Source organism: Mustela nivalis (genome assembly GCF_964662115.1).
Source record: "Mustela nivalis genome assembly, chromosome: 3".
Classification (NCBI taxonomy): Eukaryota; Metazoa; Chordata; class Mammalia; order Carnivora; family Mustelidae; genus Mustela; species Mustela nivalis.
The window spans coordinates 76,627,379-76,650,745 of NC_139022.1; the positions used below are offsets into that span (position 1 = coordinate 76,627,379).

The 23,367-nt window shown below is 40.0% G+C and overlaps 1 protein-coding gene and 1 long non-coding RNA gene across 2 annotated transcripts in view; one reads left to right on the forward strand and one right to left on the reverse strand.

The window, feature by feature from the left end:
* The first annotated feature begins 4,229 nt into the window (after positions 1–4,229).
* LOC309861701 lies at positions 4,230–21,782 on the forward strand. The gene is made up of 5 exons (XR_014310139.1): positions 4,230–4,244; positions 6,903–7,098; positions 8,525–8,609; positions 13,425–13,564; positions 20,855–21,782. It is a non-coding gene; the product is annotated as an uncharacterized lncRNA (long non-coding RNA).
* Positions 16,257–23,367, reverse strand: part of JMY (junction mediating and regulatory protein, p53 cofactor) — a 110,971-nt gene continuing 103,860 nt past the window's right edge. The window contains exon 11 of the mRNA XM_082724774.1: positions 16,257–21,731. The gene's annotated coding sequence lies outside the window, so the exon portion shown is untranslated. The remainder of the gene's footprint in view (positions 21,732–23,367) is intronic.

Sequence of the window (23,367 nt, forward strand, 5' to 3'; positions counted from 1 at the left end):
GGTCAATTCATGATTTTATTCTACTTTTATTGCAAAAAAGAATGAAAAAGGTCAAGTGGAGAAAGACAACTATCATATGATCTCCCTGATATGAGGAAGTGGTGATGCAACATGGGGGCTTAAGTGGGTAGGAGAAGAATCAATGAAACAAGATGGGATTGGGAGGGAGACAAACCATAAGTGACTCTTAATCTCACCAAACAAACTGAGGGTTGCTGGGGGGAGGGGGGTTGGGAGAAGGGGGGTGGGGTTATGGATATTGGGGAGGGTATGTGCTATGGTGAGTGCTGTGAAGTGTGTAAACCTGGCGATTCACAGACCTGTATCCCTGGGGATAAAAATATATAAAAAATAAAAAATAATTAATTATTAAAATTAATTAAGGGAAAGGAAACATGTATTTCCACACTAGATTCATGAATGAATTCAAGCAAAGTTCATTGTTAGTAGTTTTGCATTTGGCAAAGGTGGGAGATCGTGCGCACAGTGCTGCTCTCTCCAAAGAGACCGGCCCTTCGAGTGGCCAGTGTTAGTCCCAGGAGAAGTATCTGCATGTGTCTGTTAAGTCCCAGGGAATTTCGAGGTTTGTTTTTGTTTTAAGATTTTATTTATCTGAGGGGTCCCTGGGTGGCTCCTTCATTAAGTGTCTGCCTTTGGCTCAGGCCATAATCCCAGGGTCCTGGGTTCGAGCCTCACATCAGGCTCCCTGCTCGGCAGGAAGGCTGCTTCTCCCTCTCCCACTCGCCCTGCTTGTGTTCCCTCTCTCGCTGGGTCTCTCTCTCTCTCTCTCTCTTTTTTTTTTTTTTTTTTTAAGATTTTATTTATCTGAGAGGGAACAAAAGAAAGATAGAACTATTGGGGGTGTGGCAGGTTGAGGCAGAGGGAGAAGCAAACTCTCTCTCCCCTGAGCGGGGAGCCCACTGGAGGCTCAATCGCCAGACTCCAGGATCATGACCTGAGCCGAAGCCAGACACTTAACCGACCAAGCCACCCAGGTGCCTCACCTCAGGGGTTTTGTCAGAAGCTTATGCTAAACACTATTTGCCCCCCACTAGATTTTAGGTAGAGAAAATATGTCATCCAGTGTAAATGATGACTAGATCACTTCTAATTGAGTCAGTAAGTATAACTGTGTGAGCCAGCCCCCAGAGCTGTGCAGCTTTTCTTGACATTTCCTTCTGTGAAGAGCCCTGTGCACTTGTGTTTGCCATGCGCTGTTCTCGACACTCGTGACCTGCCAAAACCGATACCATGCCTCACAGCTCTGTTTCTGGCTAGACTCTTTATCTCCCCGGGGCCCAAGTTCCTCCTCTGCAAATGAGGGAAATGATCTATAACTTGCTCCAAACTATTCCTCCACCTCTAGAATATCCAATACATTAAGAGAAAGACTGGGTTGGGGCGCGTGGATGGCTCAGTCGTTAACCATCTGCCTTCAGCTCAGGTCATGATCTCAGAGTCCTGAGATCTAGTCCTGTGTCAGGGTTTTGGCTTAGCCGGGAACCTGCTTCTCCCTCCCCCTTTGCCTCTACCCGCAGTTGTGTTCAGTCTCTCTCTCAAATAAAGTCTTTAAAAAAAAAAAAGAAAAAAGAAGAAGAAGAAAGACTGGGTAAAGAATCAGTGCCTCTAGCATTTGCTGGGTGTTGTATGTGATGAATCACTGAATTCCATTCCAGAAACCAACACTGCACTGTATGTTAACTAAAATTTCAATAAAATTTTTAAAAAAGAATTAATGTCTCTAAAGAAACTCTCTCATCTGAGGACCAAGGTGTACCTGACAATCCCAATTTTGTCTCAAGATGTTGTGAACTTTCTTTAAACATACACCTATATTATGTTCCAGCCATTCATCTAGCTATTGACCCAAGAGAAATAAAAACATACCCATACCCAGACTTACACATGAATCCTGTTTATGCTAATATTATTCACTTTTTTTTAATTGAAGTACACTTAACACAGTTACCTTAGTTTCAGGTATACAACACAGTGATTCTACAAGTTTATACATTAATGCTTTGCTCACCACAAGTTATCTACCGCCTGTCATATTCCCTGTGCTGTGCCATTTATCCCTATGACTCAGTCCGTAACTGGAAGTCTGTATCCCCCACTTCTCCTCGTCCATTTTGCCTATCCCCCACCCCCTCCTCTCTGGCAACCATCAGTGTATGGATTTGCTTCTGCTTTTTGTTCATTTGTTGTTCTTGTTATTGTTTTTAAGATTTTATTTATTTATTTGACAGAGAGAGAGAGAGATCACAAGCAGGCAGGCAGAGAGTGGGGTGGGGTGGGGCGGGGCTGGGGAGGAGTCTCCCCGCTGAGCAGAGAGCCCGATGCAGGGCTCGATCCAAAAACCCTGAGATCATGACCTGAGCTGAAGGCAGAGGCTTAACTGAGTGCTCATTGCAGGTGCCCCTCATTTGTTTTTTAGAATGCACATTTAAGTGAAATCATAGGGTATTTGTCTTTCTCTGACTTATTTCACTTAGCATAATACCTTCTAGTTCCATCCACGTTGTTGTAAATGGCAAGAGCTCATCTTTTGTTATGGTTGCATAATGTTCTAGTGTGTGTGTGTGTACATACATGCCATATCCTCTTTATCCGTTCATCTATCAGTGGACACTTGGGTCCCTTCCATATCTTGGTCTGTAAATAATGTTGAAATAATCATAGGGTCTATATAGCTTTTCAAATTCGTGTTGTGTTCTTTGCATGAATACTTCATAATGGACTTGCTGGATCATATGGTATTTCTATTTTTAATTTCTTGAGGAGCCTCTGTACTATTTTCCATCGTGGCTACACCAACTTACATTCTCACCAATAGTGCACAGGGGTTCTTTTTCTCCTCGTCCTTGCCACCACTTACTGTTTCTTGTTTTTTATTATATCCATTCTGACAAGTGTGAAGTGGTACCTTCTTGTGGTTTTCATTTGGATCTCCCTGATAATCACTGATGTTGAGTGTTTTTTTCATGTGCCTGTTAGGCATCTATATATCTTCTCTAGAAAAATGTCTTTTCGGGTCCTTTGCCCTTTTTTAATTGAATTATTTGGGGGTTTTTTTGGCGCTGAGTTGTATAAGTTCTTAATATTTGGGGGGTTATTAATCCTTCATCAGATATGTAATTTGCAAATATCTTCTCTCATTCAGTAGGTTCCCTTTTCATGTTGTTGATAACTTCCTTTGCTGAACTTGCACATGAATATTTACTCACAATAGCCCCAAACTGGAAATAACCTAAATGCCTATTAACAGATGAACAAATGAACCAGATATAGTATATCCATACAGTCAATGACTACTTAGCAATAAAGAGGAACAAGCTACTGATATGTGCGACATGAATGAACCTCATTATGCTGAATGAAAGAAGCCAGACATAAGGGTAGTGGTGTATGATTTCATTTACGTAAAATTCTAGAGAATGCAAACTATTGCAGTGACAAAAAGCATTTCAGTTGTTGTCGGAGGATTGTGGAAGGGTACAGGGGCTCTTTTGGTGGTGAAGGATATGTTATGTTTTGACTGTGATATTAGTTTCATGGGTACATGCAAATGCCAACATTCATCCACTTGTACACTTTAAATGGACGGAACTTCTGTGTAAATCACTTCTCACAGGTGCTAGGGAAAATCCTTTGTAAGCTCTTGAGGCTTGAAGAAAATACATAATGGGCAACAGATACGTTTTGTGCAGCTATGATACAAAAAAAGGGCTAAAACAAATCTTAAAGCATTCTGGAAAACCCTTTAATTTCTGGGCAGCAGATATGAATTTGTAGGGAAAATTTTTATCTTCTGGTTTCAGGTAAGCCTCATAAAAAGGACTGCCTTGGGGACTGAGCAGGGTCCTAGGCTGGCTGAGACTTGCTCAACTCTGTTTCTCCAGCTTTTTGTGGATTCCTGAGAGAAGCTAGCTCAGTAGACAAAGGCAAGGGCCTGGTGGTCAGCAGTCTCCTGTACTGCTAAAAGCAGTACTTTTTAGCATGCCAGGCATCTTAAGACCAGCTTTCCCTCCCTCTGCCTAAAGTGGTGTGTGTCCATGTGGGGGAGATTCCATTCTACTTTTTTTGAAACTAGAAAGCTCTAGGCCACATTCTTCCTTTATAGGCCACTGGGAGCAACCTATTTTAGTTGCTCTACTAATAGAATCACAGGATGTGAGATGCATGAAGAACCTCAGAGATTGTCCCGACTGACTTCCTGGAGGAGGAAATTTGGTCCAGAGAAGGTAAGTGACGGCTACAAGCTAACACAGCTAGAGCAGGGCTAACAGTCACTGTCTTCCAAGTTCTCTTGGCTTTGTATTATGCCGGCTCATGACTCGCTGAGAAAGTGCAGCTCGAGATCTCTGGCAGTCAAAAGCGAGGTCCTAAACCCAAGCACGTAGCTTGCTGCACTGTTTAAAAAAATGAAAGCTGTAAAATGGTTGGATTGTGGCTGAAAGAAAGGCGGCAGAATGTTGGTTCTGACCTAATGTGAGGAAATGTGAGGCTCAGACCTCCGCTTGGGAATGAATGAGAGGCATTTATGATTATTGCAGAACTTGGCAGCAATGACAAAAGCCTGTTCCATGGTGGAAATGACCGTGTTAAATTTCCATTCTTATTTGCATTTATAAAAGTAAAATAAAATTGTTACTTGGGTAGGAACATTGTCTGTGACTAGGAAATGAGTCTTGGTCATTATTGCCCTTTTATTCTTCATATATTTTCCCTTGATGGCTATTGAAATAGCCGATATTTTATACAGAGAGAACATTCATCACAACAGCAGATTATTTTTTTGGAAGGTAATTAAATTGATTTTAATTAATTTTTAGATTCTTTTTAGTTAACATATAAAATATTATTTGTTTCAGGGGTACAGGTCTGTGATTCGTCAGCCTTACATAACACCGAGTGCTCACTACAACACATGCCCTCCCCAGTGTGCTTCGCCCAGTCACCCCATCCCCCCACACCCTCCCCTCCAGCAGCTCTCAGTTTGTTTCCTAAGATTAAGAGACTTTTAAGGCTTGTCCCTCTCTGGTTTCATCTTGTTTCACTTTTTCCTCTAAAGATCCTTGAAGTTGAATCAGATTCTTCACTGAAGCAGTCTGGGTGGGAGGGAGTCGATTAGACCTTTCTGGAAGCTCCACGAGCAGTCTGGCACGGCTCTAGTTGGATACTCCAGTTTGGCAGGCCCAGGCCTGAGCATCCCCAGCCTTCTCCTCTTGCATCCTACGCGCCAGTGCCTGGACAGCAGTGGGGAATGGGTGGCTGAGAGTCCCGGTGCGATCCTGGCAGTGCCCTTGCCCTTTGGGTCGCTTGCTGTGCTGGTGACATGTTTTGTTCTTCACACAGATTCCCCAGAATAGAAGTGGCAGAATGGCTGGGATAGAAACTGCAGGAAGAAGACTTCAGGTCGCTAGAGAGAATGCCCTTAAGTGGGAGCTGCTGCATCGGCATTCCCGGCCTCCCTGAGGGGCCTCCAGATGACCACACTGTACACTTCCCAGGGTTGTCGATGGCCGTGAGGCCTGCCCTGCCCAACGGTATTATTTGCCGGGCCACCCTGTCTTGCTGGGTAGTCGTGCTGTGTTGTGACTGCAGCAAAAACCTGGTGTGTCTCAGATGTGGTGGGCAGCGTGGATGAGCCACGCCAGGGTCCAACACCTCCCACCCCTGAGCACTGCCCCGGCAGAGACTTGATCTTCGCAAACTCACGTTGCAGACACCTGCACGTCCACACGGGCCTATCATCAGCACGAGTAAATCCTGCTAGATGACAAAATGACTTGTTGAGCAGGTGGATAATGAAAGTAACTGACCTTACCTTAAATGTGTCCTATGCACATCACTGTAAGAGTGATGCAAGAAATCACTGAAAACACTGTGGGAGAATGGAAGCATTTTCTAGAAAACTCAGTAATGACCAGAATAGATCTATTGCGTTTTTTGCATGCATTAAGTAACTATGCAGAATTGAGGTGAGTCCTTGAAAGAATATTCTCTGCCTCACTTCCTCTAATCCTTTGATTTGAAATCATTCCCATCATTGAGGTCAAAGGTATTTGGGGCACCTGAACTGGATAATTTACTTTCTCCTCCATTTTCTCTTTACTTGTTAGAAAGGTAGTCTTTTGCTTACATAAGGACAGGGGTAGGCTGCTTGTTCAAGTCACTTTTATTTTTTATTTACTAGTTTTTAACCTCTTTTTTTTTTTCTAAAGTCGTCTCCACACCCAGCATAAGGCCCAACACAGCGCTTTAACTCAGGACCCTGAGATCACAACTTGAGCTGTGATCGAGAGATACTTAACCAACTGAGCCACCGGGAAGCCCCATTTATTCACTGTTTTTAAAATTAGCGTACCAGCATGCTCCAGTATATCTGTACCTTTCTCTTTTTCTTTTTTTTTTTTTTTATAGATTTTTATAAACATAGACAGATCACAAGTAGGCAGAGAAGCAGGCAGAGAGAGAGGAAGGGGCAGGCTCCCTGCTGAGCAGAGAGCCCGACATGGAACTCGATCCCAGGACCTTGGGATCATGACCTGAGCCGAAGGCAGAGGCTTTAACCCACTGAGCCACGCAGGCACGCCCCGCCTTTCTTTTTTTCTTTCACTCTCTCTTTCCGACAGGGGGAGGGGGGAGGGAGAGAATGAGTCTCAAGCATGCTTCACACCGGGGCTCAAACTCACATCCCTGAGAAAATGACCTGAATCAAAACCAAGAGTCAGAGGCCCAACTGACTGAGCCTCCCAGGCACCCCCAGGGTCTCTTACCTTTAAAGATGTTCACCTTTAATCCTCAGAGCTATTGATTTCTTCTTTTCCACTGAGAAACTGAAAAAATTGTGTACTCACGAATTAGCTCCACTTCCTAACTTTCCGTTTGCCCTTCAGACTTCTCCACGCCAGCTTCAGCCCCACCGGCTTCACCAGAATGGCTCTCTCTGCGCTCACCAGTACCCTCCATGTCACCCATGCCAGGAGTATTTCGGAGTCCTCATCTGGGCTGACACACTCCTCAGGGGACCATCTGAGAATCCTTCTCTTGCACATGAAAGAAAACCCAGCTCAAATTGTAGTAAACGAAGGAGTAAGTTTCTTGAATTGTTTTTTAAATAATTTGCTCCTCTCTACTTTTCTTCTCCCAGCATCAATCAGATATTAGATTAGCCGAATTAATCCTCTAATTATATTTTCTATTGCTCGTCTCCTTAGCCTTTTCGTTGACTCAAAGTGTTCCTAGCCTCTACCCTGTAAACCTTGTATTGGATTTGTAATGTCAGCTGTCATGCTTTTTGTTTTTAAGTGTCATTTGCTGCTCTCAATATTTTTATTGTGATACATTCTTGTTTTATAGATGCAGTACTTCACTTTCTTTTTTCCCATTAGAAGTAAAATTTCCTCCTAATCTCTTGTCTGTTTTCCAAGAATTATCTTCTTTAGTTTTTTTTTGTTTTTTGGTCTTCATTGTGTAGAGACTTCATTGTGATTCTAAGCAGCCTGTTCACATTTTTTTTTTTTAAAGATTTTATTTATTTATTTGAAAGACGGAGATCACAAGTAGGCAGAGAGGCAGGCAGAGAGAGAGAGAGAGGGAAGCAGGCTTCCTGCGGAGCAGGGAGCCTGATGCGGGGCTCGATCCCAGGACCCTGAGATCTTGACCCGAGACAAAGGCAGCAGCCCAAACCACTGAGCCACCCAGGCGCCCCTTGCCTGTTCACATCTTATAGTGAAACCCTGGGGGCTCTGAGGACGATGAATGGAAAGAGGCTGGCTGGCTGGTCGCTTTGGGATGCATTGATTGGGTTGGGAGGCCAGCTTTGTCATTTGGTAACTCTCCACTCTTCCCCACATGTGGTACCAGCATGGCATGGTCTTTTCTCTACAGCCATTTAGTTTCTCCAGAGAGGGATCTTTCAGAGTCCTCTGAGAGGTGTAGATGCCAGCCCAGGCCCATCTCTGAATCAGGCAGGAAAAAACAGCCCGGGGTCTTGGGGCTGTGAAGACAGATTGTAACTTAACCCTACAGTGTTCACCATTCCCCTTGGCCTCCTCCTGTACCTGCTCTTAGAGTCCGTATCTTCTCTGGCTTGTATATTCCAGAGAATGAATGTCTTGTGTCTTGGAGTGGGAAAGGGTGGGCCAGGGAGTTGGGGAATCTGTTGTTTCTGTTGGGAGACTTCTCACCACTCTCCTTTGCACCCTTATACCTCATCCCCTCCTCGCAGGGAACACAGCGCCTCCAGAAGCCAGGCCCCTCAGCACTTGGCACACTTGTCAGTACTCGCCGCAGACTCGCAGGTCAGCTCCCTCCACTGTTAAATCATTACTTCCTGTGCATCTTGCAGACACTGACATTTCTTGTCCATAACTTTCTCCTCTTTTGCTCTTTATTCCTTTACCTCCATGCTGGGGATTTAGGAGGGAGTAGCAATAAAAGCACGTTTCAATCCATCATATTTAACTGAAAGTTCTTTGTTGGATTCTTCATATTTTTGGATATTTTGACTCTTTAGGATTGCATTTCTGCAGAATGTCAGAAAACAGAAATCCTGTTTTTCACTTGTGCCCAATTCTTTCTACAAAAAAGTAAACATGAAGGTAAGGTATTTTTTCATTGTTAATATAAATGTTGCCTATTGCATCTTCATTTTGATGTGTGAATGAAATTATGTTCTAATTATTAATGAAGGAAATACATATGATCATCACTGCCTTTCAGGTTGTCCAGGAGCAATCTATTATAATCTCTGATGTTCTTGCTTCTAAATTACTCTAATCTTTGTGGTTCTTTCTGAGAAATTTTGGCATCATCTTTCGGGAGAATAATAATAGCTCACATTTACATATGTGCCAGGCACTCTTCTATTTCATCCATGTAACAACCGTAGAAGTAGACATTGTCTCCATTTTACAGATGAACAAATTGAAGCACAGAGAAGTAATTTGCCCAAATCCACACAGCTCTATCAGATGTCTCAAGTCCTTGCTGTTAAACACTATGCCATGCTATGCTGCAACATCTTTTTATTTAATGAACATTTTAAAACTCTTCCCATCAAATTCCTCAAGAAGGAAACTCACAATATTAAAACACCAAGGAGAGTTTCACACATACACAGACACAAAGACATACAGACACACAAAGCAAATTAAAAGGAGCAGAGAATGGTGTAGACCAGAAGTTTGAGATGAGTTGTTTTTTCCACTGGAGCACTAAATTTGCTCTGATTTCCTGGCAACTAATGAAAAAAAGTGAAATGTTAGATTATATGGTTCTCATTGTTTTGTAGAGCAAGCATGCAAATTATTTTGCAGAGAAAAGTTTTTGGCAACTGAATTCTAAAAGCAATTTCTAGAATTCTAATAAAAGAACTCTACATTAGCGGTTTTATTTTTTAAAGATTTTATTTATCTATTTGAGAGAGAGAAAGTACAAGTGGGAGGCAGAGGCAAAGGGACTTGGAGAGGGACAAGCGGACTCCCTGCTGAACAGAGAGCCCCACGTTGGGCTTGATCCCAGGACCCGGAGATCATGACCTGAGCATAAGGCAGAGGCTTAACCCACTGAGCCACCCAGGCATCCCCTATTTTAGCATTAAAAAAAAAAAACAACAACAAAAACTTTATTGTGAAATTTAACTCAGAAAAATACATAAATATAAGCCCCACCTAACCACACCCTTGTCAGGAAATAGAAGCTTCAGAGCCTCAGAGAACACAAACATGACCATGAACATCATTTTTATGGCAATCATCACTTGGGTTTGTTTTTTTTGTTTTTTTGTTTTTTTTTTTAGTTTTATTACCTAAATACCCTGAACACTATAGTTTAGTTTTGCCCATTTTTAAACTTAATATGACTGGAATCATGTATTATTCTTTTTGTCTTTTGTGGCTCAACTTTGTCCGTGAGATTCATGCAAACTGATTTGCATAGCTGTATTAGTTTTTCTGTTCTCCAGCACTTTCCTGTGTGCCAGTACCACATTTGAGGAATATACCACAGTCTGTCCATTCATCTGTAGAGGGACATTTGGGTTATTCTGGTTGTTGGCTATGACAGAGAATGTTGCTCTAAGTATCCGTGTGTAGGTCTCCTGACTGAACAGTGCATATTCTAGCCACGTGTCACAGGGTGAGCACAGATCCAACTTTTGTAAATGATGCCTGGCAAGCTTCCAAGAGAGTTGTACAACTGGTATACTACCCCTAGTACTGTCTGGAAGTTCTTTTCTAAATTCTTGAGAACATGGGAAATGGTCAGTTTTCAAATGGCTAACCATTCTTGAGCATGCATTGGTATCTTACTTTGGTGTCGTGTTCTCCTTATTGCTATTGAGGTAGACCATCTTTTGTGTGCAGGATCAGCCATTTGAATCTCTTCTATGAACTAATCGCCTACTCAAGGCTCACGCCCAGTTTTCTACTGCATGCTTTTCCTTGACTTCTCCGTTCTTAAACAATGATAGCTTTTATAAATTTAATTTTTACCTGTTTGATACTAGTATAGAGAAATTCTGTTGATACTAAAATACTGGATATTATCAAGCAATTCTTACTAAAGCTCTCTTCGTTCAATAGGTATTTTTGGATTTTCTACATACATAACCATCATACCTGCCAAACAATGTCATTTTATCTTTCTTTCCATCCTTCACCTTTTCTTTCTCCTGCCTAACTGCAGTGTTAGTACCTCTGATACAGTGGTGAAAGGAAGTGGTGACAGAGGGAATCCTTGTCTTCACAGTCTCAAGAGGCGGCTCCATTGCCTTGTAGTGTATGAGACTTCTTCGTTTGCCACTAGGAGAGAGAACTATTGGAGGAATTTTTATGAACTTTTCACTGCGTCAGTCTGAAAGTGATGCTTGTTACTGCTTCTTCCATTTCATTGGTCAGAACTGGTTACGGAGCTCTTCTAACCGCAAGAGTGCTTGCGGATACAGGGGGGAGTGCTGAATTATCTGATCAGCACGACTCTGATAGAGGATAAGGTGGGAGCTACTCAAGAAAGGGGGAGAAGTCCTCATGAGGAGATAACACCCCAGTGCAAACCTGAAGGACGATGTATTCGTTTCCTAGAACTGCTGTAACAAAGTACTACTGACAAGGGGGCTTCACCAAAAGAAATTTATTGTCTCATAGTCTCTGGATGCTAGAAGTCCAAAATCAAGGCATCAGCGGGATTGGTTCCTTCTGAGGACATTGAAGCATCTGTCCAAGCCTCTCTTATCACCTTGCCGATGACCATCTTTACTGTATGTCTCTCCACATTATCTTCCCTCTATGCACATTTGTGTCTAAATTATCCCACTTATAAAGATACTAGTCATAGTGGATTAGGGCCCACTCTAATGACCTTACTTTAACTTGACTATTGCTGTAAAGACCCTATCTCCACATTCTGAGGGTTAGGACTTCAACATTAAGAACTTTGAGGACACAGATAAGTTGGTCATACTAAAAAAGAGAGGGAGAACAATTCCAGGAAGAGGACAGTTCACATAGGTCCTAAAAGATTATACATGTGGCTAGAGCTCAGTAAGCCATGGGCTGGTAGGAAGGGTCAAACCACATCCAACTTTGTAGGCAGACTGTAAGAGGACTTGAGATTTCATTCTAAGTGCAATGGAAAGCAACTGGAAGGTTCTGTACAGGAGAGAGATGTGATCTCATCACTTTGTGGGTGGGGAGTAAGTTGAAAAGAGACAAGTATGTCATGGAAGGATCAGTTAGGAGGCCAGTGCAGTAATCTAGGTGAGAGCTGAAGATTGTCTACTAAAGAGATAAGGGTAGTAAGGGACAGAGAAAGCAAAGGAAGGATCCAGATACAAAGTGGAGCTAGGCTTCATAGGACTTGTCGACGAACTTGATGTGGATGGTGAGGGGGGAGAAAGGCAGCAAGGAGAATCTGGAGGTTCCTAATTGCAGAACAGGATGATTGTGGAAGATGAACAAATCTGGGTTTTGATGGGCTGGGTCCAGGGCACCATTTTGGACATGTTATGTTTGAGATATGCATGGGGCATCCAAATGAAGAGACCATCAGGCAGTTGAATACATACAGATCTAGAGTTCTGAAAAGAGGAACAGGCCAGAAAAAAAACAAAAAAAAAAAAACAAAAAAAAACCCATCTGGGAATCATCGTAACACATCATTTAGAATCCATGGAAGAGTGAGACTAACCAGGAAGAGAGTTATGGAGAAAGTCCAGAAATTTTTAGAAATAGGTATTTATTTCTACATCCATGAAAGCCTAAGTATGAAGTCATCATAGCTTGTAGCTAATGTAGCGAAGGCATTGCTGGAGTTGGTAAGGTACTGTGTCTAGGTGTTGCCTTCTGATGATTCAACATAATGTCCTACCAGAGCTTAGAGAACATCACAAAAACTTATAGTTGACGTTAGAAAACTTTTCAGCAAGTGCTGGGACCCAGTAAACTTCTGGTTGTACTTTATGATGAGCCTTGGAAGTTCTAACAGAAGAGGCAATAGAGTTAACAGTTTCAAAAACTGTGCAATTGACCTGTATACTTGCCAGGTAGGCCACCCTATTTCTGAAAAGAGGTAGGTCACAAATTAGCCTACATGGAAGACCTAATAATTTTAAGCAGATCTGAACTACTAGACACTTGCAATTTTACTCCAAAATCCCACAGGTTTTGGTCTTTAAGCATGAAAAACATGGTTCTGGCCTACAACATGTTTAGATGTCGCCAACTGGACTACTTCCACCATGGAAACATAGTATGGCTTTTTTAAAATGTAATTTTGTATAAGATTATTTAACAATATGCCCACGTTCGCTACAGTAAGTTTCTTCTTGTCATCTTACTCTTCTCCTAAGTCACATAATGGTGCTTATTTATTCTTCTGGCTTAAGTGTACCACATACACAAAATTAAAAAAAAATTTAGAGATAAGTTTTATTATTCTGAGTCTTTCCTAAGAAGTTTTAGGAGTAACTATATGATTGATTCCTGCCAGACTCCATCCTTTCCATTAAAAAAGGGTTACAAAAACATAAGGTTTTTTAGTTTGCTAGTCTTTCATCGTTGATTACATACACAAAATGTCTATTGATGGAAGGTATTCAAGCGCCCTTGGGGATAACTGTTTCTGGTAGTAAACTGTTCCAACAGAAATTGGCCAGTGGACTTAACTGCTGCTAAGGCTTTTCTTCAAAATCCATATTCATAGACTTGCAATGACTTGATTAAAGCATTTATTTATATATTTACTTATTTTTTGTTAAAGCATTATTTAGTATTACTCTTACATAAAGGGCCTCCAGATCAGGGGGAGTTGGCCCGTTACTGGGAATGTTGTTGCTCTAGAAGCATCTAAAAAGAAATAAATTGTTGATGGGGTGCCTGGATGGCTCACTCAGTTGAATGTCTGTCTCTTGATTTCAGCTCAGGTCATGATCTCGGGGTCCTGGGATCAAGCCCTGCGTTGAGCGCTGTGCTCAGTGGGAAGTCGGCTTGAGGATTCTTTCTCCCTCTGCTTCTCCCCCAACTTGTGCAGCTTGGAGACATCACTGGAAGTGAAACAGGTAACTGTAGGCATATTGTGTGGGTATAGATGTTCCTATGACTCCTCTTGCAAAAACTGTGTAGTAGGGAACAAATTTCCTCCATCGACACTGCCTGTGAGCCCTGTGACTAACCATAACTACAGTCTGTAACTGACTTTATTTGAATTTACATCTTGTTGTCTTGGATACTTTGTTTTTAAACTTCTTGAAATTTTTTACTGAGTTTCTCTACCACATCTCAACACAGGAGACTCGGGTCTAGTTATAGCCTAGAACTAGCTCTTTTCAAGACAGTCTAATATTAAAGCTGAGCACTTGGACCTTACAGGGTTAAGAGTGAAGTTGAAATTGCTGTGGGGAATGATGGAGGGGTTAAGCCAAAGCTGCAAACATAGTAGATGCCGTGGACAATTTAATACCCAAACCCTTTATTTTTTTCTGTGCCTCAAATGATTAGTAACATTTGTAGAATCGTGAAGGTTCCATCAGATTCTAGAAATCCTCTTATATCGTAACTTTCTTATTCCCCTATTTGCAGTGTTCTAAGGATGTTGACACACAGGGAGGGTCGTGTTTGCCCATATGCTTTCCAAATTAACACTCAGTGGATGGAATTTAGATGGTGTTGACAGAAGAGAAGCATTTTAGGCAGATACCTGTGCAGGTGGAAAGGCATGAGATGAGCATGTAAAATGGAGATACCAGAGCTAACGGCTTAGAATGGAGACCAAAGCCTGCTCAAAGAAAGCCTTGTATATTGGTGCATGGTGTCCCTAAGCCAGTGTGGAGGCAGGAAGTCTAGCAGCATATTGACTGTATTGGAAGCCTGGCCACTGGAATTAGTGAGAGGGATGAACATGAGATCAGAAAGATGCTTAATGGCCTGGCTTTATGGAGCCATTCTCAGCAACAGCCAACAGTGGATGGAGGGAGGCAAGGAGGGAAAGAAGTAGGAGGGAGCTGTGATTAGAGGACAGAACTCAGGGAGAACGAATGGGTCATCACCCTGTTAGACGTTAAGAAGTTGACAGACTGCCACCTTCAGAGAAATAAGAGAGCACACAACTGGTTAGCAAGAGGATCTTGTGAATGGGTATGATTATTAGTGGAGAGAGATCTGGAGAAAATGCTAACAGTAAGGAACAAAGTTTCTGTTGAGCAACTAAGTTGTAGGGTCTCTAGAGAAAGGGTACAAATGTAGTAACTTGGCAGAGGGACAGTGTGTTTCGGAAAGATCAAACTTCACTATCAATAGCTGTCAGAATGTGCTGGAATGTTGGTATTTTAAAAAAATTTTTTTAAATTATTTATTTATTTGACAGAGATCACAAGTAGTCAGAGAGGCAAGCAGAGAGAGAGGAGGAAACAGGCTCCCCGCCGAGCAGAGAGCCCGATGCGGGGCTCGATCCCAGGACCCCGGGATCATGACCTGAGCCAAAGGCAGAGGCTTTAACCCACTGGGCCACTCAGGTGCCCCGGAATGTTTGTATTTCTGCATCAAAGAATTCTAAACGTCTCCCAAACAGCTCCCTGTAGCAAAGAATTCAGGTTGAATCCATCCTGGATGAGGTTTTGACCCAGTTTATGGAATTTAGCAAGGCCAGCATGAATGACAAATGGAAGGACTGAGGAATTCTATCAGGCCTAGATATCCAGAAGATGTTTTTGTTTTTTACCTGACTTAGTAAAGATGGCTAATCCAACAGAGAGATTATCCAGGGAGGCTATCCTAAGCCAACCACACCCGACTTCATAAGGGATGCACCAGGTACTAGGATTCTTCTCAAGTACTGTGTTGAGAGATGTATTAATGGACATAAGTTTAATTCAGAGAAGATACTGTGCCAGTTTGGCTAGATCTCCTCTTATTAAATCCATTCTCTATATTCTCGTAGAAAAACTATTCAGTAATCAAAGCCTCTGGCTAGTTTCAGATTTATTTGCAGAAGGAATACATGGAATTAACTTCTCCCTTGGTAGAACTGTCTCACTTCTTAATACAGAATCCTGGAACTGGCAAAGAATCAAATCCCACTGTGTTCAGCCCATCATTTTATATATTATGGCTTGGGGAAGGAAGGAGGAAGGGAAGGAAGGAAGGAAGAAATCATTTAATACCAGGCTGTGAACATTCTTACGTAAGAACTAGATAGCCCCAGTAATAAAAAATCAGAAACAAAAATTCTGTTCTCTCAGGGAGCAAAAGTGACTTGAACTGCACAAGGAGAGATGGAACTGGTGGTGCTCTTACTTGGGGACTGAGCAGCACCTGGGATCTGCCCTTAAATGTATGCCTCTTGCATGTTGGGAGCTGTATCAAGTCAGCACTGGATAAGGGTATCGCTGCGTTCCGGTTAAGCTAGTCCTATGCTTAAGTGTAGAGCCAATAATCTCAAATTTAAATAGTCACAGATGGCTTGCTAAAATGAAAGGCATTTAAAGACCTTCCAAATTTTGAAAGTCAACACTGCCAAACTATGTGGATAGCTACACAGACAACATGTATAAGGCTTTTATTAGCATAAATTCGGCAACCGTTAAACTACTTCATTATAAATAGCAGTCAGGAAGAGGCCGAAGTACAGGGGTAGAAGAGTCTCTGAAGCCTGTTCATCATGTTAGAGCAAATTCACAACTTGCTGTGCTCCTTCTCTTTGAAATGAAGTGACAATATCTACCACGAGTGCTATTTTAAACAAACAAAATGAAGTTTAACTCAATAAATATCTTTTTATTAAAGAAAAAAAGGAATATTGTTAAGCACCAAAACTGCATGTTGTTACATTGCATGTACAAGAAGAGAAGGTGATTGCAGTACTTGCTGTACAAGTACTTACTTCTGAAGTCATGAGTGTAAAAAACATGAAAATACAAAGCAATACAATAATTACAATGCAGAAAAGTTGCACTAAAGAGCAAAAGGCAACAGTCAAAACAATTATTGGAGATTTCAGAGTATTGCTATAAATGCCTGCTTAGTTTTTTCTTTGTACTTTTAATACTTTAGAATATTAATGGAGCATATTTAAGTATTGTAAATTTGCAAGAGTTGGCATTTACAATACACTGTGCACACTTCCGTTGAATGTACAGTGGTAAAGCCATCTTTAAAAGCCAAGCACAATGTGCTAGTGTTTTGCTTCTACCATTATAATATTGCACAAAGCTAGTAAATGGTGAATTGGTTTGCCATTGTAGTTTTCATTTAACCAGAAAGGCTAAAAAACATGTCAGTTTCAGTAGCCCTAATGGGCTTTAATCATGCAAAATTATCTGTAGCCTTCAATTTTTCACAAACTATATATTGTGGTTTCACACTTGGCAAGACATACAGTACGAGAAACTCAATGAGACAGTGGGGATTCTGTCCAAGTCAAAGAAGTTGAAGTCACTGTCTGGGTGGTATTGTCTATCCCTCTGGGTTCATAATTGAAGAGAAAATGCCATCTTGTGATCATGAAGACTTCTTAAAACCAATATAATTAGTACTGGGAAAAGCTAGAATAACTTGTTACACTCTTGGATAGTTAACCATAGAACATGCAAGTTTTAAAAAAAAACCAAAAAACCCAAAACTTCCCTTGTTAAAATTCACCTCTATAACCAACACCCATATCTTTGTGTATACATCTACAAATCACTTCCCACTGTCTTTCTTTCTTCTCCACCCTTAATTCCCCCAAATTGAGCCACCCTTAGTTATAAATGATTTTTAAAAAAACTAACAAAAAACTTTTCCTTAACTCTCAAAACAAATGACTGCTTTGAGTTTCAATGTGAAATAGCCTTGATGAAGTATTTATTATATGTCAACCTCCGAGGTATTTTCTGTACATGCACCTTACAGTGGCATAATAAAAGTGGGGAAGGGGAGAAACACTTATAAATTTGAATTCAATCAATTAAACCCCTCAAATACTAAGCTGTACATTTATGCTTGTGGGCAAAACAGAACATTTTAGAATGAACATATCTTCCAAATAACCCAATGGGCAAACACACCACATGTGCGCGTGCACACGCACACACAGGACCCCGATTTCTTCTCACCCTTAAAAAAAAAAAAAAACCTCTGTTTACATACATGATAGCTTAGGCAGCAATATAAACTCATTTTGTAGGAAAAACTTTTAAATTAGACTATTTATAGAATAAAAAACACCATTGCTTCAATTTACAAAGCAATTAGGCAGAGATCCCTCTCTATGTGCTTTAACTAAAGAGCACGTTGCAGCAAAGTTCAGAAGTAACTACTGAATTGTTCAGCAGCACTAACTAAACGCAACATGCTTCAACAGTAAGGTGCTTCCATTCTCTTACCTCTTCCATCTGGAATATATCTTGCCTGTCAGTCCTCTAACACTAAGCATAGCTTTTCTCATATGCTAAGCTAGAAATGTGAAATAAAATCTGCTTAAAATGCACATTTAACTTTATATTATCATTTAAATTCAGTGCAAGAATTAGGTAAAACTTGTTAAGGTTTCTGCTCTTATTATCAAACGGCTGCAAGTTAACAATGCATCTGCCACAGTTTTTAAATGTTTTTACAGCTGTTCAAAATGCTTTCTTACAAATAGCCTGGAAATAATGTTATGCAATCTGAGCTCCCTGATAAGGCCTTTAAGGAACCTCTTACTATAGAACTTGACAGATTGGTATCTGGTATTATTATGTGCATAATAATTAAATTATAAAGGTTATTAAAAAAAACCAACAGAAAACAAAAACACCGACCACCCCAAGACCTTATATTTAGTGGAAGAAAAAACTTTCCTTAGGCTAAGACTAAACTGACTTAGGCATTTTCTTAAATTTATACACAAATTCAATGAATGCAATTAAAAAATGGAATCTTAAGGAATGTATAAAATTAACTTTTGTTAACTGTACACTGGTCCCATTCCAAACAGAGGATGCTGCCCGTTCATTTTTGTTCCACTGATAGGAGTTTTAATTCTTAGTGCCTTCTATGGCCGAAGTATGCCTCAGAATTTAACACATTTTATGGCAAAGTGGTCATGCCATATGTTACCAAAAACTGCTGTACAGTTCAGCTTTGTAGAAACAAGGATTTTTGCCCCATTTTTACAGAGTAAATCAAAGTGCTGAAAATTCCCTGTGGTTTCACACAATGAGGAAAATCCCATATTCCCACTGTGTTAACTACTACACCTGATCAACATCATTTACAATTGCATCTAAATTTGTTAAAATGAACAACTAGGACAACTAGTGAATGATTGTTCTTAGGCCGCTCATAAACTCAAAATCTATAGACATACATCAGGTAAGGAAGGTAACTGCTCATCTTTAAAAAATCTTCTTTAGCCAGGTGTTTCGTCACAAAGCTACATCACAGTACCACCCAAGTCTGAGATTAGGAATAACTTCCCTCAAAGTACCACACTGGTTATAGACACAGCACTGTGACTAAGTGGGAGAACAATTTAAAAATGGCATTCAAGTGAGCAGTAACCTTAACCTTAAAATATCCTCAAGTTATCTGTTTTCCTATTTAAAATATATTACTGTCGAGGACTAGATTGGTAAACGGACTTCTAAAGGGATTCAGCACAAGCAAGCAGCTGTTTGTGGATTCTTTTGACAGAAAGGATACATTGAGATAAAACTCTCAAATATTTTAAACCATAGAAATAGTATGTGGGCAAGTTTGGAACTTAAAACATGTGGTCATCTATAAATACTATCCTAATTAAATATATTAAAATTTAATATTAAGGGCAAAGACACTGCTTTTTTTAAGGGTGGGGTGGTGGTGGTGGTGGTGGGAATTATGCTTACAAAACCGCTGGGTTCCAAAACTGCTTTAAAATTAACATGAGGAAAAAAAAATTAACTTGAGGATTCAACTGGTAATCTCATCTTGGACAAATGGACTGTAGATATCTGAAATTTAAACATTGTGAGAACTCCCAAGGTGGATGATCTGCAGTAGCTTGTAATTCTGTGGAGGCAGGAATTTGAATCTTAAGGATGGAATATAGGTGTAGTAGAGAAAGTTTATTTAGCAGAGAATAAGCAGAGCTGGTTGTTAACGAGGCTTTGCTTTAACCTACTCATCATTTTCAAGAGAGATAATCTTCATGAAGTGCCACAGTGGGATGTACACAGAGTTTCAGATGCACCCCTAAAGGATTCACAAGGGTCTGTACCCACTCCAGAGTACTGGAGACTTAGCAGAACATGGTTCTGGAAGACAAATTACAGTATCCATTTGTAAGCGAGCCTGTCTTCTGATGGAATCCCAGCTGTAACTGGGGAGCAAATTCCTAACAGATAAAAGTTCTAGTGCTTTTGCTGTTAATTTAAAATGTTAAGTTCTGTATTTTTCTAAATATCAGTGAATGAAAAAACTTATTCATATGCATCCAAAGGCTTAAAATTGATACATGATTTTTTTAAGGTTTGTAAATTTGCTTAAACATTTTTTTTTTCACCAAATCATATTAATCAAACCAATCATTCTTTTGGTTGAAAAGCACTCTTCAATGTTTTACTGAAGGAAATGAGGAAAATTCCTCATCCACCTCTCTCACTGTGGGATAAAGATTGAGTCTCTACATTAGATATATATTTTAATCTTCCAAGATATAGGAATAACATAAGAATAAAACTAATGTATTGTGAAAAAAAACTGTGCAAAAGTTCCTACTCTCGTCAATAAACAGAAATTTTTCTCCATAATTATTTTAAAGGAAATACATCTTAAAGTGACAAAGGTGTAAGCATTTTTTTCTCTCTTCTGAAAAACCAATTCATATACATTGGAGGGCTTTTACTCCGGGACTGCTTTCTGGGTCTAGGACAGAGAAATGACTCAGAAGAAATAAAAGTTCTTTTTGGTACATCAGTCCTTACTTAACTCCCTTCATATAAAGGCCAAAATCTGTCTGATGCAGAATTACACTTTACAGAATACTGTAGACTGGGTCCAACATATCTACCTTCATTCAAGCCCACAACACTCCTGCTGAGAATTCATAATGGCTCCATTCATATAAATGCGTCCTTCAGGACTCCTTATAGCAAAATCAGCACCTAGAACTACATACATAGGTTTTAAAAGGTCTACTGACAATAACAAAGGTCCTCTCCCCAAGTTCCACTCAAAACATGTGAAGATAGTGAAATGCCAGCCAAGGAGGCTTTTCTGCCTGTCTACTTTCTGCATATCTGTAGAGTGCACTTCACTGTGGAGCATAAAAAGAAAAACTTAAATGGTGCATGTTAAACAGACGAGATCTGCCTCCCTATTACTGAATCCTCATTTCTGATTCTCAATAGGAAAGTCACGTTGAATTACACTAATCAAGCAATCGTTCAAACAAAAGGACTAAAAATAATCTGAATTATCAAGTTACAAAGTATTGCTTTTCATAAACAAAGCTGCACATGAAATTCAAACTATTATAAATTCACAATTATGAAGAGCTATTTAAAAGCATGGAAATTTTTACTTCAAAACCTTACAAAGTGAGTATGTGGTCTTTTAAAAATATGCATGTTTAATGTATCATGTTGTGGTAAACACATTAAGTGTATCTCCATGGTTATGTATCTTTTCAGATGTTGAACATCTTTATGAAAACTCCTTTGGAGATGAGTAATGTGGAAATTTTCAGTGCATTTCCATCTGATTCTTTCCAATTCCTGTCCTATAGCTATCATGATAAACTTCTTTTTCAGAGTGTCGCACTATTTATACAAGCTGATATAGAAGAAGCTCTGTGTTTTCAAGCAGAGGACTATTCAGTGCACTTAAAGATGGATTTCAAAGCAGTCCCGACACAGCTCACAGTAGATCTCTGTCAACCCAGTGTTTTTCCAACTCGGAGCGACCCCTAGCTTGACTGGCCACTACAAAGATGAACATGGGTGGACAGGAGGGGAAGGTGCTTAAAAAACCAGGCATCTCTGGAAGGCCTTTTCTTCATTGCATCGGGAGCACTGCACATCTAAAACTCATGTTACCCACCAAATACTGGACTGACTGCAAAAGTGGTAACTTGCCAATTGTGCTTCCATTTTTTTCATACCACTGAGCCAACACACTTTGCATCTTGTGGAATCCAGTTGGGGAAATCACACATTAAACTTTTGTTTTCCAAAAACAAATCTTTGATCTTTAACTGTAGGTGTTTTTTTCTTTCTGTTGAGTCACCTGTTCACAAATAAAAAAAAATAGTGTATTAAAAAATATTGACTTATTAAAGACAGTGTGGCCTTTTATTATTTTTTTTATTTTTAAAGATTTTATTTATTATTTGACAGAAAGAGATCATAAGCAGACAGAGAGAGAGGAAGGGAAGCAGGTTCCCTGCTGAGCAGAGAGCCCAATGCGGGGCTCGATCCCAGAGCTCTGGGATCATGACCTGAGCCGAAGGCAGAGGCTTTAACCCACTGAACCACCCAGGCGCCCCCAGTGTGGTCTTTTAAAAATATGCCATGTTAAATGTAACATGTTGTTGTAAACACGTATGTGTTCCTGCACAACTTTTGCCGTACCTGACATGATTTTTCTTACATTTGTAAAGGTAGTATATAAGAAACATGTTTTTTAAAAAAATGCATTTGTAAAAGCTATAAAAATAAAAACAAAATAATTAGAATACAACTTTGAACACTTTAAAGGTTGTTAGATTCACTTTTATTCCTTTTACTCTAACACTTTGTCAGAACTATACAATAAAAAGGACCAAATACAGTCTAAAATATCAGCCTCATAAACTGCCAGTATATTAAGCATTAAATGAAACTTCAAAAATTCACTAGAAAGTGAGTTTTTGTTATAATGGTATTTGGAGGACAGATTTAGTACCGATCTTCAAAGAGATGTTTTAGCTAAGTTTCAGCATAGTTGTGCTCGAGATCTATGGCTTACACACAGCACAGGAGCACTTACATGAAAAAGTTCCTTGTTAGATAAAAAGGAACACGCACATAAATCAAGTCCTAGCTTATTTTATTAGAGTTCTGCATTATCTAACACTATAGCTACATGTGGCTTTGGAGCATTTGAAATGTGGTACTACGAGAAAATGAATTTTTAATTTGATTTAAATTAAAATCTGAAGCTGTATAAAATATTGTCTCCATTAAATACCATTTTACTGTTCTGTAGGACATTTCAACTTTAACCACTGAATACTTAGCATCCAAATTGAGGTGTGCTACTAGTATAAAGTGTAAAATACAAACTGGATTTTGAAGACTCGTTAAAAAAAGTAAACTACAGCATTAGTTTTTTATATTGATAGCATGTTGAAATATATTATTTTTGGATCCATTGTATAAAATAAAGCATTACTGAAGTCAATTTCATGTTTCCTTTTACCTTTTCAATGTGACTATGAGAACTATTTACATTGTATCTGTGGATTGTATTGTAGTCCTATCAGACAGTGTTATAGTTACTTCTTAAAGGAAGAACCTGCAGAAAACTAATTAGAAACTCAATATAAAGCCTATATAATTGTATTTCCTTATATAGAAATTTCCTTCAAGGACACTATTACCTACAGCTATTGCTGAGATGAATTTTATTATTTTTTTGAAAGATTTTATTTATTTGAGAGAGGGAGAGTATGCACAAGCAGGGTAAAGGAGCAGAGGGAAAGGGAGAAGCAGGCTTCCCACCAAGCCCTGGGAGCCTGACGCAGGGCTCAATCCACAGACCCCCAACCTGAGATCATGACCTGGGCCAAAGGCAGAGGCTTCACTAACTGAGCCACCGGGGTGCCCTACTGAGAAGAGTTTTAAAGCAAGCTGTACAAGGCAGAACAGGAGATTCACTTTTT